We start from the raw sequence: 15,663 nt of genomic DNA, 5'->3' as shown, positions 1-15,663 counted from the left end.
GGAATAGAGAGCCAAGAAACAGAACTCTCCTGGCGAGGGACTGATTCAATCCTCATATGTATATGTGTATCAATTCTACGCTCTGACGATGTATAATAAATAATACGTATGCATGCAGATCTGGACATGACGAACGATGAGAAGCCGATCAAATAAACCTTTCCCTGCCAATTTCAGTAGGTCTACACGTGCCATCATTAGTGTTTTTTTTAAATTTATTTATTAAGTGGCATCATATAGTTATTAAGTACACATGCAGTTTTATATATTTGAGATCACTATATGAAGAATGATATTGATATAACAAATTAGATTTAAAATAAATAACTGAAACTTTGGAATCCGATTTCACCGAGTCTATTTACATGGAATTGTAGCTTATCCGATTGAGCATTTTATTCCACTGATGATGACATATTGAAAATATATGCCCATATATAATATTATTAAATATATATACACTATCAAATTTGTACAATTTTCACTTGAATTTCCGAGTACTAATAATATAAATGGATTAAAACCAATCATTACATGAGATATTTATGAACTAAAATTTGCATAAAAACAATAAATAAACCATTACTTGTCTGCTGAATTAATAGCAATTTTCCATACACCTAAAATACTCATCTAGTAGCAACTTATTATTAAATGCAACATAGAGACTATTAATTTCAACGTCATCTTTTTCTCTCAAACCAAGGTAGTATCGAGCAGAGAAAACTTACAGAAGATTAGACAAGCTCAACGTGGTCCATGTTCAGAGTTGCATATGTATGCGTTCATTAAGTTTTTGTTTCCACGACAATATGACAATAATATGAGTTCCTAATATTCTGTTTTATTTTTTCTTCTTCTCGACGAGGGACCATAAGTCTTCTTAAATCTTCTCGTCACGGTCTGTGACAAGCAGGCACACACTCACACGTATGTTTATGAGTTTATTTATTCCTTATCTGTTGTCTCTAAATTACGACTCTAGCTAATTAAAAAAATAAACCCATCGGAATTTCGAATATCTGCTTCAATATTTAGACGGAGCGTGGCCTTTATTTCTCAAGTTTCTATTTATATGACTTTATAAATGTATATATGGACTCCAACTGATTGTAGAACAGTACGAAGATTAATAAGTTGTGAATATGAAGAGTGAAAACGGCTTGACATGACTATAAAACCACATGAACTGACCATTTCTAATACGAGAGTTTCACCCTTGAGATTTCTTCAAAGTACAAATACCACATATATATGATATCAGTTTTTTTTTAATTCAGGGCGTGTTTATTTGCAAAAAAAAAAAAAAAAAAAAAAAAAAAACTAATGTAAACCAATATTACAAACTCGATTACTATCAAGAGTCACAAACAACCACAATAGGATTCGAGTTGGTTGAGTTCGATGATCCAAAATAAGAGGAACAACTTGTCGTTCGAAATAGCTTGGAATAGAAATAGGCAGGTCAATAAGGCTCCGTTTGGAACCCGAAAAATAAGAGAAAAAGTGAAAATTATAGAGAAAATGGAAATGTTAGAGAAAATAATAGAAAAAGTCAAAATTCTAATTGTTTTTGGAAGTTATGGAAAATATGAGAGAAAATTGACGGAAAAGTAACGATGAGACCAGGGACGGAGCTAAATCAGGTCTAGGGTGAGCCCCCCTCAAATTTTTTTATTTACATTTTTTGCTCATTTTTAAAAAGTTTTACATTTTTTACCCTAAAAAATTTACACTTTTGATGTTTACCATGAATTTTTTTAATTAGCCCCCCTAAAATTTTTTTATTTACATTTTTTGACCATTTTAAAAAAAATTTACATTTTGACCCATTTTTTTAAAAAAATTACACTTTTGACCCATTTTTTTTAAAAAAAATCATTTTTACCATGAATTTTTTTAAGTAGCCCCCTTCAAATATTTTTTATTTACATTTTTTTGCCCATTTTTAAAAAAATTTACATTTTTTACCCTAAAAATTTACACTTTTGACTCTTTTTTTAAAAAAAAAATTCATTTTTACTATGAATTTTTTTTAATTAGCCTCTCTAAATATTTTTTTTCAAATAAGCCCCCCTATTTAGTTTTTCTGGCTCGGTCCCTGGACGAGACACACAAATGTGATCCCCTCGTAGACAAATTTGGAGAGATTCTCATTTTCCATTTGATTTTCGAAGGAAAATGAAATCCTTATTTAAGTTATTTTTCCTGGCATTTTTCATCATATTTTTTTTTCACCATATTTTCATCGATCCAAACAACCTATGTAAAATAGAAGAGATTTTCATTTTCTTTTCCCTCCTATTTTCCGGGTTTCAAACGGAACCTAGAACTATTCCAATTAAAAACGTACGTGATCACGTACTAACGAAATAACCATTCATTTGTTGGTACATGTGTATTAAAAATGTGGGGTGTATTAAAAATGTGGGCCTAACTCACATTTCAAATTTAGCTTCATAGTAGATAGATGTCAAATACTGTTCAAATACTCAATCGATATTGGACATATAATAAAGTCAATAATGATACCACGTACTCTGCAATTGCGACCTACAATATGCAAAGAAACCTATAAATTAGACGGTGAATGCCAAGTAGCCGCTAAAAGAGAAGCAACAAGAAGTTCCCACTAGGTAATTGACAATTTAGTCCCATGAGAGAGGGACATTCATACACATGTTCATTTGCAATATTCCCAATCAAACAGCACTCTCATCATATTCACAAGCGCAATTTATAACGAAGAAATCGTTTGTTGGTCATAAACAAATCAAATACACAAATTTCATATTCATGGGTACGATTTTGATGTTTAAAGGCCCGACGAAATAAACCAATATTATTGACTTTATAAATTGAATTACACGAACTACGCCACATCAAAATTTAACTTTTACCGAAAGTTCAAGAAATAGCCAATCGGGCCTTAAATGGCAATTTTTAAATATTCGATACCCAGTATTAATAAAAATTATTAGTTTATGCTTTTAATTAAAATTAATATTGTGGGTAGTTATTTTTTTCAATTCATAAATACGATCATTTTTGTGTAACCAATTCTCAAATTATATCAAAATATATGACCTGGTTAGTAAAATAGAATAAAGCAATTAAATTGTAAATTCACTTTTTTTTTACTGGTGAAGGAGGTTGAATTGGTGAAACAATCAATTTTTTGGGTTTATTTAGTAATTTTAGATTTTTTTTTTTTTTTTTTTTTTTTTTTTGTCTAATTGGACTGAGTTTATTTGGGTTCTAGTTTGAGTTTATGTGTTAGTTGCCTTAGTTTTGATTGGTGGTGTATTAACCGTCTGCTGCTACTATCTTTCTAAGAAAATTGTGTTAGATTTATGTCTTATACAGATTGAAGAATCATTTTATTCATGTTAAATGAGTAGTTGCTTGGATATTTCTATCAACCATTATAGATATTTCGAAAGGGCCAAAAAAATGTTTCAAGTATAATGTGCTTATTGTTCTTCTTCATGTAGTAAATAAACACAAATTGCGATAACACTGATATTTAGTGCTAGATTTGATCTATTTTAAGTTTGTGTTGTATAGTGTTATAAAAATGGTCTAAATCTGTACTTATGGGTATGTTACCCTTATTCTAATGGAAAGTTCCGTGCATGTTATTTGTAGAAGAAACAAAAAGTAAGATATTCTTATTATATTTATTGACATCAACACTTTATGACAATATCTCCATATATTTTTCCCGTAATGGGCTTAATCCACCTTTCTCTTATTTTTTAGGGAAATGGTCTTAGATAGTAGTATTTTCGATACTTTTGACCAAAATGTTGTGGTCATTGTTTTTGGACAAAAATACTACCTGATCATGTGAGAAAAATCTTAAATGCCATTTGGTTTTTTATTTTGTTCATTTCCATCAAACTTGCTCTCAGATCTCTCTCTCCTCGTTCGTTGTTTCAGAGCTCTCTCTTTCTCCTCTTTTTTCTTCTCTCATTCATTTAAGGTAAAAAAAAAAAAAAAAAAAAGAAGCTTGCCTTTTTCTGTTGGTCGTCGCCAGTGGTTTGTCCGTCGTCGTCGTCGCCGAAGAGGTAAACTTTATCTCTTCATGTTGGCGAACGAAATCTGGGAAGTTCTGGGTGAGTTTCGTTCGTGTTTGTTTTTTGGTATGAGTTTCGTTGTTGACGTACGGGTTTCGTGTTTCGTTCGTGTCTATTTCTGGGTTTCATGTTTCTGGGTTTCATTCGTGTTTCTGAGTTTCATATTTATAGGTTCATTCGTGTGTTTGGGTAAAAAAATGGTTTTTTTTGTATTGTCGGAGTTGACATACAAGTTTACAACGTCTGAAATTGTAGACATACAAGCCTACTATTTCATTTATTGTAGACAATCAAGTCTACAAATTCATTTATTGTAGATATAGAGGTCTATAATAAATGAAATTGTAGACTTGTATGTCTACAAATATAGTAATTGTAGACATACTTGTCTACAAAATACTGTCAGTGTAGACATACAAGTCTACAATTTCATTTATTACAAAGTCTATAATAAATAAAATTGTAGACTTGTATGTCAGCTCCGACAATACAAAAAAACCATTTCAGAGTTCCTCCAATCCTTTCTCGGTCGATCTCTCGGTTCGGCGGTCTCCTCTGGCTCGGCTGATGTTCTCAGGCTCGTCGGAGCTTCATCAAAAGCTTCTCTGATGGCTTTTCCTTGGTCTGGAGTCGGTGGAGCTCGCGTCTCCTTTGTCTCGACCGAGTCACGCGGCGAAGAAAAGAGAGGCTCGGAGCTCGCGATTCTCCTCTTTCTGATCGGAGTTCACGCGAAGATTGGCACGGTCTGGGCTGAGCTCGGAGTCGTGCATCGGAGGTAGAGGACGGCTCGCGACGGAGCGGGTTTTGGCCGGACTTGCAGAAACTCGCTCGATGGTTATAGCGCCGATTTCGCCAGAAAGTTAGGAGATAGAGAGCGGGAATGTAGAGAGAGACTGAGAAGAATTTGTTTTTTTTATTATTAATTTATTAGTTTTGACGTGTGTGTGGTGTGAGTATGTTTACAAAAGGGCAAAATTGTACTTCTTCAGCTGACCAACTACTATTCTTGTCCAAAACATGGACTTCCATATTTTGGTCCAAATTATGAAAAGTGGTAGTATTTAGGGCCATTTCCCTATTTTTTTATCTCACATGCGCTGGAAATTTGGGCCTTAGCCCATTGTTTTTCTCTTTAATCATGCATTCACGCCTGATTTAAATTGGGCCGAATAATTACCTAGTCTTTGACAAGGATGGTGCATTCACGTCTGATTTAAATTGGGCCGTGTGATGTGGATTAGAGCTTTAATCATTTTCTTCCATAAAAGCTCTGATTACTCGATAATGATTCAAAGCTGCATGACACAAATACAATATGAAAGTATTATTATGACCGCAATTTAAGCTTGAGACGCAAATAAATGATGAAAAATGATAATGAACTAACAAGAAATAATGCACTCACCCCGTAAGTTTTTTACATTTAACGCACCAGCTAAATTAGCGGCTCTTATTTTTATAGAATATATACAATTGATACATACATTTAATTAAATCAATTATGGAATAATGTTAAATTCAAACGATTTTTTTTTCTATTCAAATGTGTCTTTCGAATCGGAAACTACGTGTTTATATATTGATGCAGTCATCGTAACAGCTAGACAAAAGAAAAAAATTAATGAATTATCTGACAACTCTATTAAATATACCTGTTTAACTAGTTTTTGTGCAAGTAAACGGTACACCGAATACTGATCGCATTATATTGCAAACGTATATTATTTAGATAAAATATCTACCTCCTACCACGTAAAGCCAAAGATATTTTTTTTTTAAAATGTGGATACACGGATATTTTATAAATAAACCCTGACGTATATATCAACGACTAATTAATGAGCAACTTAGCCATATTTATTAATAATGGACATGAATAAAATAGATAAATTGCAATCATTTTATTTAAATAAATATATAACAAATATGTAGACATGAGTACGTAATAATTGAAACAAAAATAAAATCGAATCAAACAAAAAACCGCAAAGAAAAGAAAATTAAGAATATCAAGACAAAGAACCGGTTAAAAGTTTTTAGTTTCGACGTGTGGGTTTCACTCAAATATTTACCACAAATTAATCGATCAATAAAAATAAAAATATTTATTTTAACTATTTTCAAACACTATTGATTGGTATAGCCAATTTTGTAGTAGTCATGAAATACATCGAGATATGCAATTATCACGAGGCATTGACAAAAGTGAAATAAATAAGTCAATGTTCATGTTGACCATCAGAAAATGGATTGATCTCAAAGAGAAATTTCATTAATTGGGCTTAATAAGCCATTAAATATCAAGGTTAGACCCTAATATTGAAAAATATCCAAAAATGGACTTTTGTACCATAATCAGACAAAAATACCACTGTCTTCTATTTGAACTCATTCGCGCCTCTCTCTCTCTCTCCATTTCACTCGTTCACTTCAAAACAAAGAAAAAACAAAAACTCCTACGATATTGTACGACGGCATACGATCTTGTACGAGCCAGTACGATATAATACGATAGAGGACGATGGCGTACGATGGAAATGCTTCAATCTTCGACAGCGGTGAAACACAGAAATCCCGATCTCAAAAATCATCTAAAAATGTAAGTTTTCAACTAATTTGTTGTTAAATGTCTTTGGAAATAGTTAGAATAGGGTTTATGAGTTAGTATTAATCTTATTTGAGTTGATTTGAGTTGATTTGGGTCGGATTTAGAATGTTAGGGTTTGAAATTAGGGCCAGTGTACGATGAGATTGATACATCGTACGATGTCGTACGATGCTGTACGATGTCGTACGATGAAATTCATAGAGATGTACGATGCGATACGATGATGTACGATGGGTTTAAGTTTTTTTTTAAAAAAATAGTCGTACGATGCGATACGATATCGTACGATGCTGTACGATGCGATACGATGCTGTACGATAGTTTTAAAAAAAATTAAATTTTTTTGTTTTACGATGCTATACGATGCTGTACGATAGTTTTAAAAAAATAGAATTTTTTGTTATACGATGCTATACGAGTCTGTACGATGCCATACGATGAATTGTGATTCTGACCTAATTTTGTTGTTTTTTTAGGACAATTTGAACTACATATACAACGTCTCATTCTCGGGGCGTATCACCTACGGTGGGACGGGGATCTTGAAGCTGGTACGAAGGAGATTCGATGAGCTCGGGATAAAAGAACGAATCCTCGGGACTCCGTTCGAGCAATTTTTTACGGAGAGCGAGCTTGGTTTCTCACTGGTGCTCGTACATACTCTCCTTCAGAAGAAGATCGAGGCGACGGTACGGGGGGAGATACATTTTGGTATCGGAGGCAAACGAGTACGATTTGGACGCCTCGAGTACGCACTCGTCTCGGGGATGAGCTATGAAGACGGTCCGACCAAAGCCGAACAAGACGAGCGAAACAACGATCGATTGATCACGAACCACTTGAACGGCGTCGTCGGATGAAAGTTGAGCGCGTTGATCAACGCGTTCACCATATGTCAGAGCCATGACGATGCGTTCAAGCTCGGGCTGCTCGTATTCGTCTATGTGTATCTTCTGGGGCAGCCGGCCAACAAAGCCATCGAAGAAAGGTGGCAGAAATTTCTATACATCGTTCAAGACCTCCCCTTCTTCTTCAAGATGCCTTGGGGAAATTTGAGTTGGGCGGAGACGTATTCCAGCCTCTCGGTGAACCTAAGGCGTTATCACGAGACGCTGCAAAAGAAGTTGAAGGACAAGCCGGACGTGGCACAGAAAGAGGCCAAGTACACATTGACGGGTAATCTCCATACCCTTCATTACTGGGCGTACGAGGCTATCCCAGAGATCGGGATGAGGTTCGGGTCGAACTAGGGGATTCGTGTGCCCAGGATGCACTCGTGGTCTAGTAATGTGGTCATCATGGGCAAAGACATCGAGGCCGTCCTGAATAAAAAAACGGTAACTTTTTATTATTTAACGTTTATTAATGTATTTTACATTATTTTGGAATATTGGTAACGTTTATTAATGTATTGAAGGTGGGTGTTCTTCAAATGATGAGACCAAGGGCAGCAGAGAAAGAATTTTTCACTCTCCTCGAGACACAGACGAGCAAATGTCTGTATCCCATAGACGTCGAGGGAGAAGATGCGATAGAGCCGTGAGATATCGAAGAAGAAATAGATCGAGTCGCGGCTGTTGCAAAAGATGTCATCGTCGGAGACTCCGACGGCGAACACGTGTCAGACACTCCCGCAATGGGATCGAGGCCCACACCGACCAGTCCCGCAATGGGATCGAGGCCCACACCGACCCCTCGCGCCGACATTCCAGAGCCCTTTGTCATAACACGGGAAATGTGGGAAGAAATGCGAGCTTCCCAAGAACAATTGCGAGCATCCCAAGAACAAATGCTGCAGCCACAAGGGATACTCTTACGTGCTCTTAGCACGAGCGGCCGTAGAATTGAGCGCATCAGGGATAACCAGGTTAGATTTAAATCAAGTTATATTTAAGTTTAAATTTCATTTTAGAGTTAAGTTTAAATATAATTTAACGTTTTAGAGTTAAGTTTAAATTTTATTTTATTTTTAGTTTTTGTGACAAGTTTAATTTAGCGGTTTAGGGTTACCCTTAAATTTAATTTAACGTGTTAGAGTGAAGTTTAAATTTTATTTAACGTTTTAGAGTTAAGTTTAAATATCATTTTAGTTTAAATTTAATTTAACGTTTTAGAGTTAAGTTTAAATTTAATTCAACTTTAAATATCATTTTATTTTAAATTTCGTGACAAGTTTAAATTTCGTGACATATTTTGTTACTTTGATTTGCAGCTTGATATGTGGAAGAGGCTGAACATTTTGTTCGAGGAACAAATGGGCTTGCCTGGGGGTGAGATTCCCACGACCCAAGCTGATGGTCGTCGTAAACGCCGCCGGACCCCTCCCATTCCTCATCCTCATCCTCATGCGGCGGCTGGTCAAAAGCTGGCGTCTTCATCGCACGAGCCGTCTTCTTCGCATCGCGAGTCATCGAAGAAGCCGTCTTCGGAGATCAGGCCGTTGACTTCGCTCAGGTTGTCGACGTCTTCGTCGAGTCCTCGTAGAGAAGACGTCATTCCGGGTAAGCAACGCCCGCTCACAACTCCGCTTAAAAAGAAAAGCCACAAGCCACAACTTACTCCGCCACGTCCAGATCGGAAAGTGCGACAGAAGTCGTCGCGTTGGGCCGATTTCACTGATCCGACGAGGCCCAAGTATTCAGAACAGCCGATCTCGAAGTTCAACCCGTTGAAGGACGCGAGACTAAAGGAGTTTAATAATTTCGTTAAGTGGTTGCGGACAAAGAAGTGGGACGGCAAGTTCATGGAGTCTACTCGCCTGAAGACGTGCGACGGAGACACGAATTTCTTCGACACGATATTGACAGAAACCAGATGGCTACATGATTCGGTACGTTATTTATTATATAATTTAACTTTCCCTATCAATTTAAAATAACGCTATATGTTTGTTATGTCTCAGCATATTGATGCTATAATTCACATGATTCGGGCTCGCCAACGAGCTCTCGACGGATATCGGCAAGACGTCCGAATCATGGATTGTCGGTGGTTCCAGCACGTGTACGGCCGATTCACAAAGGAAAAAGCGAACATCAAGAAGGCCATCGAGCTGGGAGCAGAGCCCAAACCCGTGGACTGGGACATGAGGGCAACTATTACCCCGATGACTGGGTATAGGGATACCGATATTTTGCCTTGGGATAGTGCTCGCGAGATTCTGTTCGTCGTGAACTTCAAGAACCTTCATTGGTTCACATTTCGGATCGACATCCAGGCCTGGACCATTACTGTCCTCGATTGCCAAAAGGATCTCATGCAGTCGTCGAATCATCAAAAGGAGTTCACGGAGATGATGGAGGTACGTAAAATGTTTTGTTATTCACAATTATTACCTTAGAGAAAAAATTAATTAAATTATAAGGGTTACTTAACATTGTTAAAATGTTTATTATTCAGACTTGGACTCGAGCATTTGCTAGGATTGTGGGCATAGGTGGTTTCTTCAAGAACCATCTCCACTCTTACTGGGAGAGTGAGCACGGTGAAATTAAGTTCACTAACCCGACGTGGCTCGTCGATCAAAATCTCCCACAATGTGCATACGGGTAAACATGTTTACATTTTTTGTTACAAATTATTTTTAAATAGTTTTTTTTTACAACTTTATTGAACTTTTTGACAAGTTTTAAACAAGTTTGTTTTTATTGACAAGTTATTTAGAAGTTTTTTTTTTTTTTTTTACAAGTTATGATATTCAACTTTTTTTGAAAAGTTATTTTTCAAGTTTGTTTATTTTTTTGACAAGATTTGTTACAAATTATTTTTAAAAAGTTTTTTTTGACAAGTTTATTGAACTTTTTGACAAGTTTTAAACAAGTTTGTTTTTATTGACAAGCTATTTAGAAGTTTTTTGTTTTTTTTACAAGTTATGATATTCAACTTTTTTTGAAAAGTTATTTTACAAGTTTGTTTAATTTTTTGACAAGATTTTTTACAAGTTATTTTTAAAAACTTTTTTTTGACAAGTTTACAACTTTCTTCAGACACGTTTTTTGACAAGTTTGACAAATTCTTTTACTTATTTTTGTGTTTTAGCGGTGATTACGGGATGTTCGCAGTGAAGTATGTCGAGCATATAGTACTGAACGAATCATTTGACACTCTTCAAAGTGCCAATATGAGAACGTTCAGGAAGAAATGGTCTGTGGACTTATTCTACAACCACCTTATCCCGTGATTTTGCATTTTCGATTGTTTTTTGTTTTATCTTTTTGGTTTTGTATGTAATAGTACCTTATGAACATATTATCGAGATGGTTCGTTGACTATTTATTGAATGTGTTTTTATTGTACCTTATAAACATGTTTAGAACTCGAATAAAATAATTTTATCACATTTAGAAGTTAGTTCGCTTTGACACTTACAAATTTACAAAACCCAATTTAAAAAAAAATATAGATTCTAATCTTTTATCACATTATATTAATCAATTATTTAAATATTTAGAATTCATCACTATCCTTTTACATTCTTATTTCTTTTTTCATTGAATTATGATGATATATTTTTCAAATGGTTTCAAATGAAATGAGACGGAAGATCCTAATCAAGTGTACATATCTCGTAATTGATCATTACATACTAGTCTGTTCTGTTTGACCTTGAAACTTCATGCTTTCCAGAGTTGAATCGAAAAAATGTACATGATACGGATGACACTCCATTAAACAAAATAAAAAGGTCACTCAAATAAACGTTAAAGTTTTAAACTTAAAAATAAAAATAACACAAAGTCTAAAGTTTTAATCCCTCCAAGTGCATGTTTTTTTGTTATGTCCCCTACCACCACATTTCCCGCATTTTCGCTGGACAACAATCTTTTCGCCTTGAGATGGGTATCGATTAATTCTTCTTCTTCCTTGTTTACTTTTCTTCGGTCGACCGGCTTGCTTCTTTTCAACGGGTTCCAAAACTTTCATGTTTTTTATCTCATCCGGGACATCCCATTGATCTTCATTGCCAACCGGATATATGGCTTCCTTGTACATCTCAATCCACGTCTCCTTCAAATAAAAGTCACTGCATAACGAGTACACGTCCACGCTTCGATGTTGGGCTGCTGCGATAGAATGCTCGCACGGGATATTCAATTGTTGTGGTAGTACGCAAGTGCATGTCTTCGCCATAAGGTCTACATCAAAATCACCTCTTGCGTCTTTGACATGACATTCATATAGACCAAGCCCGTACGCATTGACGAACCGTGCCTTATTATTTAGATGTGCGAGATCGTTTTGCCACGTTGGTGTCAATTTTGTGTTCAACTTGTTCGCTATCTCTTCTCGTTCAAAAAAGCAAGTTTGGAGTGTGAATTGAATAAACTCGAGCAACGTCGTAATGGGAAACGTCCTAGCATTCCTTGTTTTGTTGTTGAAGCTTTCTGCGTTGTTGCTCGTCATTAGGTCGTACCTATATAAAACATACTTGATTTATATAATCAACGACATAAAAAATTCAGTACAAAAGAAGTTCTAGACTTTTACCGTTTTCCAGGAAAGAAAGCTCTGGCCCACCGATCGACACCAACTTCTTCGAGATACTTTGCCATCTCGACATCCTTGCGTCTCAACTGTCTAAAATTAGATTCGAATGCTGTTTTACTGAAGGCGTAAGCCGCATCGTAAAATTCAAAGCGACAATGGTCTATCTTGAACTTGTGTTAGACATTCAGTTGTAAATGAAGGTAGCATGCTCCGTGAGGGATACCGGGAAACACAACCTCGACACCATGTATGATGCTAACGTGGCGATCGGATATGAACGCCAAATTAGGTACGTCTTCACCGATAGCTTCTCGTAATCTTCTCAAAAACCAAATCCTAGAAGCATGACACTCGCTATCTACAACTCCAAATGCAAGTGGATATAATTGTGAATTCGCATCCATTGCAATTGCGCAAAGCAACTGTCCGCCGTATTTTATCTTCAGAAATGCACCGTCTAATGCTATGACCGGCCGACATGCTTTGAAGCCTCTACGACACGCCCCAATGGAAAATAAAACATACTTGAATTTGTCACCATCTTGCACAAAGTCTGTTAACGTCCCAGGATTCTTTTGCTTCAACATGTACAGCCAAGACGTACGGTAACTTCTGATATGATTGTTCCGGCGTACCCCGCACGTACCCAATAGCTTTCTCCCTGGATCTCCAAGCTTTCAAATACGATATGTTCACACCCCATCTTGTCTTCACTTCTTCCCTGACGTTATGCGCCGAATACTCCGCCATAGAGTTAATTGAGTACTTGTCTTTAAATACGTGACCGATGACCCATGGTGCCGCTCCTCGATGGCCCTCTGTTCGAACAACACGCCCACATGAGTGTTTACCCTCGTACAACGTAATCTCCCACATCTCAGACCACTGCACGACACCCATCAACCTCCATGTGCATCTCTCGTCTTTGCATAGAACATACCATCTCTTTTTCGAAGAAGATTTCACTCTAAATTCGAAATTATGTTTCAACGCATACAAGTGGATATGTTTCTTCAGTTCATGCTTGTTTTCAAATTGCTACCCAATATATATTTCTTCTGAGCTACCTGTTAGTTTCAAAGATTAGTTAAACAATAGGTGGTTTCATATTATACTTGAATCTCATTTGAATCCACTTAAATTACCTATAGAAGAATGACTTGGATAATGACTCGGGTTTTCCTTCACAACATCATCGGCGCTGAACTCAGGTGCTTTCCATGAATAAGGAACGATAGGTGATCCGATCATCGGAGGCTCACGCTGACATTGACCCGATGGTTCACAATGACCCGTTGGTATCGTAAACGTTTCCACAAATTCTTCATATTCTTCGGGATTGGCGAATCCTTCAAATTCTTCACCTCTAACATTGTTATCTACGTCATATCCGTCACTATTCTCTTCATCATCATCGCTACCTTCGTTTTCATCACCTTCGCCACCTTCGTTTCCATCACCTTCGCCATCTTCGTATTCATCACCATTGTGTCCATCATATTCGTCACTGTTGTGATTACAATCTCTATCACGCCAGTATCAAGGATCGAAATACCGTTACCGTTATCTTTCCGAACTTTCGAATTTACTGGTAACCCCCCATACCGTAAAGGAATACCGGGAGAAGCAGGAAAAAAAAAGGAAACCGGTACCGTTGAACTTACCGTTACCGTAGAGGAATACCGTCAAATATCGTATTTACCGAGGGGAATTCAGAAAAAATATACAAAAAAACATACAAAATACGAAGATTAAAATTCATAAAATTAAAAATAGTGTAGAATGTTTCAACAAAATACCAAATTACAAACACAATAGTATACTTTGACACATTCTAAGCCTAAAAATATCAGTTAGAATCTTTTGCCCGTTGTCTTTTAGGAAGATACTTATCAATATTAGTTGATTTTCGTATACAGATTATACAGATAGTTTTTTTTCCAGTTTGATATAATTTAAAAAAGTAAATTCGAGGATTCTGAATCATTACTTGTTTTGATCTATTATATTTTATTGAGATTTGGAAAGGCTTGGCGTAGTTTTTATTTGTGAATATGAGAGTTAATATTGAAAAAATATGAATATGGTTTTAAAATCCATCATTTAAAAAAAAATTGAGCAATATATTTTTTTTTTCCATTTTTATAGTATTTTACACCATTCCTTTGGTGAAATATCATTTTAGGTTTCAAATGGAAAGTTACTACTAGAATATTTATTTTTCTATAAAAGAAGTTTATCATTTATTTCTTTGATCACTCTATAAAAATAAACAAGTAAACCATTTCCTACGACTTTCATTGACAAAACCTTTAAGTTGAGTAGAAGAGAAGTGGGGTCCACACAATTTGAGGTTTGACTTTTGACCAAAACCAAAGCACAAATATAAAAAAAAATAATAAAACTCTGCAGATCGAGAGAGAGAGAGCTGAGAAACGAAAGAGAGGAAGAAGAAGAGAGAAAAAGTCACACTTTCCTCTCTTGTTCGTATTTCAAGTTGATCTTCAAGAATCATCAAAATATTTCAAGATTTAAACTCAAAATCATCAAAAAACTCAAAAAGGACGGGAACCTCACCGGAAAAGGCGGGATCCGGCGGGAACTAGGAGAAAATGGCTGTGCTCGCGTCGGGAAGGGGGTGGTTTGGCGGGATCCGACCGGGATCTGGGAAAAAAAAGCTTGAGATGCGTCGGGAAGTTTTACAGATCAAACCGAATCAAATGACAAATTTCAAACGGGATCCGGCCTTTTACAGCCGGTTTTTTTTTTTTTTTTTTTTAACTGAACCGGACCGGGAAATGGGAACCGGGTTCCCACCCGGAACCACCGGAAAACTCCGGTTTTGGTGGTTCCGGTGCCGGGTAGCTCCAAAAAGGGGGAACCGGACCGGTTCCCGTCCGGTTCCCCCGGTATTTAAATCCTTGGCCTGTATACGTCGTCACCGTTTTCGACACCCTTGTACTCGTTAAACAAGTCATCGTCACAGCCACCGTCTTTGTTTTCAATTATAGGATCATTTTGTTGATCCTCGATAAAAAGAGTATTTCGTCTCTTCTTCGGTTCATTGCGAGACACCATTCCAACTTCCACATCTTTCCCTTTACATACTCCTCAATACGTAATAGGTGCAATGATTTGTTTCGGTACCAAACTTACTCAAAGTGGAAATCTATTACGATATTTGTGCTTCATAAAATGCGAAACATCACCATTGTCCTTCAATACGGCAGGACCCAGCGGAATTGTACCGACTGTGTATGGGACTTCGAGTTTTAAGTCGAACGCGAATCTGTCTAACTCGAACTTCTCGTATAACAAATCTACTAACTCTGTGTACATTACCTCTTTCGGAACTACGAATGCACGAAATTCTGCATTGGTGAAAACCCATTGGTGTCCTTCCTTCTCACAAGTGCCGTTAATCATGATAAAAACTGCAAAAAAACAGTCAAACTATGCAAAATTAGCTTCTATATCGTACAGCATCGT

This window comes from Urtica dioica, chromosome 8 (genome assembly GCF_054948205.1).
Source record: "Urtica dioica subsp. dioica isolate 48M chromosome 8, U.dioica_male_clone48M_v1_H2, whole genome shotgun sequence".
Classification (NCBI taxonomy): Eukaryota; Viridiplantae; Streptophyta; class Magnoliopsida; order Rosales; family Urticaceae; genus Urtica; species Urtica dioica.
This window is presented reverse-complemented; position numbering follows the sequence as displayed.